At 37.9% G+C, this 5,453-nt stretch overlaps 1 long non-coding RNA gene across 1 annotated transcript; it reads left to right on the plus strand.

Moving 5' to 3' along the window:
* The first annotated feature begins 439 nt into the window (after positions 1-439).
* On the plus strand, positions 440-4,740 carry LOC137377872 (uncharacterized). The gene is made up of 2 exons (XR_010976502.1): positions 440-516; positions 2,220-4,740. It is a non-coding gene; the product is annotated as an uncharacterized lncRNA (long non-coding RNA).
* The last annotated feature ends 713 nt before the right edge of the window (positions 4,741-5,453 follow it).

The following is a 5,453-nucleotide window of genomic DNA, read 5'->3' on the forward strand; positions in this document are numbered from 1 at the left end:
ACACTCCCACAATGCTGCTAGGGAGGGAGTCCCAGGGATTTTGACCCAGTGACAGTGAAGGAATGGCGATATATTTCCAACTCAGGATGCTGTGTGACCTGGAGGGGTCTTGCAGGTGATGGTGTTTCCATGCGTTTGTGGCCGAGTGAAGATATAAAACTGGTTGGGCTGACAGCTTTAAAACCCGTTGTGTGATAGTACAGCTTTTAACATGAAACTCTTTCAGCCTCTGGTTTCACAACAGACCTTGTCATCTTGTCACTTCTCTTACAGATATTTCCTGCAAACAAAACCTCAGAGTTATCTTCCTCATTTTGAGTTTCCTGCTGGGGATTTATGGGTTCGATATGACAGCCTTCTGTATTTCAGAGAACCAATGATGTTGAAGAAGCTGAGAAATGTTTGCCTCATTACCAGATGGTGGTCTGCTTGCCGTCATCATCTACACATCGGACACCAAGGCTGAAGCAGGTGCCACCCTTGAGATAGGTTCGACTGTTGGCTACGGCCAAAGAGGTATGAAATTAATGGTTATTGCCAAAAAATAATGCTTTTTAATTATTGGTGAAAACCTGTTTATCAAATAATTGTTTTAAAAATTTGATTAGTCATGTTTATTTTTAATACCCTTTCATGAATTTAATGTTCATTAGTTTGAGGGATATTCGTGATGGATTATGAAGCATTCCATTTTTCTACACCAAGTGGCCACATCAGGCATTCCTGGGTTTGGTACAATAAAGGCTAAATCTCGGATAAAGTTCCCCTAACTCTGCCCCAACAATGTACCTTAGCCCTAAACGCAATTTTAAAAGAAGAACGAAAAAAGGTGGAAATGTGCATTAATAACATAACAGCCTTGGTAAAAATTAGAAACAAAATATAGAAGTCTTTATGCCCTTAGAGAAATTTGGTTGAATCCTCTACAAAATTAACACAAGGGAAAGAATATGATAACAAAGTAGAAGTTAGCCCAGGGTTAGCAATTATCCAGAATATTCTATTAGTCTCAATATATATAGCAAGGGTAAAAAAAAGTTTACACTTCTTAATTCTTTTTACATTATATGTTATAACTTAATAAGCATATGTAAGGGAACAAAAAACTTTTATTTTTCATCTAGTGTGACAGAAAAAATATTAATTGTATTTTTTAATCTACCTGACACCTAAATGATACCAAAATTGTGCCTATTTCCCCTAAATTATTCTAAGCTACGCCATGGATTCTCCTAAGTAAATGATTACTATAGCTACAGAGGAATTGGTGGTTCATTCCCTTTTAGCCTATTTTTCTTTAGGAGACAGAAGAGAAAGCTGGCTTTTTTGAAAAGACAATTAACAACCAACATTTCAAATCCCATCATTAAAAGATAATGCAGTTAAGAGATAATCAGTGAAAAAGTAAACCGCCCCCTGTACCAGTATAGTGATTGTCGTTTGAAGGGAAAGACATTTGTTCTCCCCTAATGGTCCAATTCGTAAAGGCACCACCCATTACAGTACTGCACCCTAAAGACGAGAAGGTTCAGATTCAATTCCCGATCCATACAGAGTTAGCTACTCACAACTGGGGCAGCAGTTTGTTTGGTGTTATTGATCCCAGTAGCCCTAGGCTAGGAATGGGAAATATTGGCCAGGGCTCCCACTTCTAATCATGACTCAGTGATACCTGCTGGAAATGAATACATTTAAAGATGTCAGATGAGGATCAAGCCTTCCACAGATGAATAGCCTGACTGCTCTTACTATTAAGGTTGCAACATGGACACCTTAGGTGAGTACCAAAGAGCTGCTGTTCCCTGTGGAGCTATACCCTAGGGAGAACAGATTCTTTCTAAATTTCATTAGAGATCTTTTGGTGAATATGGGCCATGCTAGAAAGAGACTATTTAGTATTCCCAAGGAATAACCTGCAAACATCGATGTAGGTTACTGCCTACACCTCTTAAAACATCATGCAGCCTTATATGGAGTAACTTTGTATTTACTGTATAAGTTGACAATAAAATTACTCAATTGTTTTTTAAATATATATTATTATGTGCATTTAACGTGCAGCCAATTATTTTTCTTCACAGATGATTCCATATTCGTCCCCAGGATAATTATGCGGCCCTTCTTTGCTCCCTCATTTGCACTAACATTCCACTAAGGTTGGGCAGAATAACGAGTTGGAACTCCATGCTACAATGTTTATCTGTTTATTTTTATTTCAGATACCAAGGAACCAAAGACAAATTCACAGTAACTTCCGATCTGTGACTCAACTGATCACAGCTTCTACACTGAGTGTATTTGACAAGCTGAATTCAGACACTCAATTCAAAACAGTGTCAGTTTGTCAAATACCCCAAGTGTAGAGCTGAAAAGCAACTGGATATTCTTCAGAGCTGTACAAGGCTTAAAGAAACAAGCACACAACTGACAAGGCTCCATTACCTGCATGTATGTGTATATGTGTGTACACATGTATATATAATCTAGAGTGAAATAAGTACACTCTGTGAACTGAATAGTTATCTGAATGGTTATTTTCAAGATGTTCCATTGAGTTTGCACATCTAAGTTTGGAGGTATATTTTCAAAATGGATACTCAATCTCAAAGTATTCGATTAAATCAAAGGGCATCATGTCTGATATCAAGAGATAATGTTCATGACATATTTAATCACATTAAGGCTACTAAAATTAGGAATAAATAAAAGCTGTATCTTAGGCATCTCTCCACCACTTATTTGCCTGCATAAATAGCACAAGTATTCAAAGTCTCTAGTGCACACAAGTTCTCAATGATGACTACAGTTCTCATCCTTCTGCTTCTATTTATCACCAACATAGGACCACTCCCACCATGCAGCCTCTCTAGGAGGCACATTCTGAGCCAAGGGATCAATGCCTCTCCATTGACTGACATAAATTGACTATGCAGTTGCTGGCTCTTCTAGTTTGGAAAGAAATGCTTGATAATATTCACCAAAGGTCTAAATCATTACATTTCTGTTTTCTGTTAATGCTGAATCCACTGGGAAATAAGAAAGATGACAAAATAGGTACAGATAAGCCCACCTTAAGTCACCCACAATAAAAAGGCTAACTTTTTGCCATTGTAGCATCCAATTGTCTCTTAATTGACTCCAAGGTTTGCCTCCACTACACTACCTGAAATCTATTTGCAAGTGCTGATCACTCTTTGCATGACTAGTGTAAGAATGTTGTTCATAAGCCTATAAAGAATGATCCAGATCATTTTAAAGAAAACTCTCTCTGCCAAAGGTCCTGATTCTTGCTGCTGTGTGATTCTATGGAGACTGACAACCATTCGGTACTTCACCCAATAGCCACTTTCCATGTGTAAGCCTGTGCAGCGAGTGTCAATCAGTATTTTGACTACAACAGACATTTCAGTTGCGTCCAATCTAGTCTTCAGATGATGGCCAGATATTCACTATCCAACAGTACTCATAGCAATCAGGAGTAGGAACATTGAGTTTCCCCCTCTCTTAGCCCCTGGTACTGAAGCCAATTACTTTACCCTACCACTGTAATGTAGGGAAATGCAGCAGTCAATTTGCACATGGAAGGTCCCACAGACAGCAATGAGTTAAATGACCAGATAATCTGTACTTTTGTTGGTTGAGAGATTATTAAATATTAGCCAGGACACCAGGAGAACTCTGCTACTCCTCTTGAAATAGTGTATCGGACCTTTTACAGCCAGCTAAGAAGTCAGACAAGGCCTCAATGTAGCATCCCATCTGAAAGGCAGTATTTCTGACAATGCAGCACTCCCAGAGAACTTCGCTGATGTGTTAGCCTAGATTATGTGCTCAAATCTTTGAATTCAGCTCACAACATTTTGATTCAAGGGGCACTGACTAAGGCTGATACCACCAGCTGTGGTGCTATAATTAGGTCTTGTGCCTTTGGGCTATCGAAGGAAAAATTCAGCTTGGGTTTTCACTCATGTTCACTGTCTCGTGAGCATTGCTGGAAAAAACCTTGGCTGGACGTCAAGCGAATACAGGATTGAGTTCAGTTGTGATACCATCTAAAGTAAATTAATCTGCTCAGACTCACTGCTCAGGCTCACACATGAAGTATGATCACTTGAATGCAGTATCAAAAGGTATTGACTGCCTTTTAAACCATATCTCAGCACCTTCAGGACAAGATGAGACCATTCTGGGAAAAAGCCTTTATGTTTCACCAATCTGTGGCACAGGCTGCTTATAACTGATTGATATTACTAATAGGTAATCTATGTTCAGTAAATAACATTGAAAATGTTCATGATTGAGACCAGAGACATTCCACATCTTTAACTTTATCATTGTAAGGTTACTATTTCTTAGGGAAAGGCTTGGAATAGAAACAAAACTTATGTAAATACATAGCTGTTCCATCAGCTTCTGAAAAGAGAAAAGACAAGTTAATATTTCAGGTAGACACTGTCTGCTCTGAAATGATTCTGGTGCAGAGTTTCTGCTTTTGCTTCAGATATTCAGCTTTACAATTTATTTGTTCATACATATATAAAGTCTTCAGAGAGTTGACAGTTTCTAAATTATCAACTTCATAAGGTATTAATCTATAAAAAGGAGGAATATATGTTAAAAAAATAAACAAACACACTGCATATCTAAAGATAGAAAACCCTGCATTGTACAAAGTGACTGAAAAACCTGTAAGTTTAATGAAACCTGTAATGTTAATAAAATTATATTTTTGGCTCTTAATGCCATCTGTTCATTGTACTGTGCAAAAACAAACCTGCAAGATAAACACAATTAACCTTTGTAACAGCTTTGCAAAGTAAAGTGACTCATTAACTTGACCACAAAGTTGAAAGATATTTCTGCACAAATGACACATCTGAAAATTGCAATCGCACTGTTATATTTGATGAGTAGGTAGTTTTAAACGTAGCTTACGGGTTTTTTTTTAGGAAATGCAACTTCATTTTAAGTTTTACAATGAATGTATAGATTTCTGAAACTATTCAATATTACTCAAATAAATAGGATTGTTATAAGGGTTCTGTGTGGAGGAAACCATGATTAACATGCTTTGTTCCAAGATTATGGAAAAGCAGAGCTTGTTATTTGAAGAGACTGTTGTTTCCAGAAATTAGTAACAATGTGTTGCTGGAAAAACAATTGCTCTCTTCCATTAATATTGGAGGGAGGTTTTCTGATGGCTGACCAGGTTCCCCAGTGGCTCAGTAGTTAAAGGCACAACACTAAACTATAAAGGCCAGAAGATCCAGATTCAATTCAGGTCTGCGCTGGGTTAGCTGGTCTCAGTCAGAACAGTTGTTGAAGCATTACAAACAACCTCAGTGTCCTTGGGCCCAGGGAAGGGTAAACTTAGGCAGAACTCCCACTCCTGACTGCTAACCAATGTTAAAAAGTGCATACAACTAAAAACAGAGTGAGTACCGGATCAAACT

This window comes from Heterodontus francisci, chromosome 15, assembly GCF_036365525.1.
Source record: "Heterodontus francisci isolate sHetFra1 chromosome 15, sHetFra1.hap1, whole genome shotgun sequence".
In the NCBI taxonomy this organism is placed as follows: Eukaryota; Metazoa; Chordata; class Chondrichthyes; order Heterodontiformes; family Heterodontidae; genus Heterodontus; species Heterodontus francisci.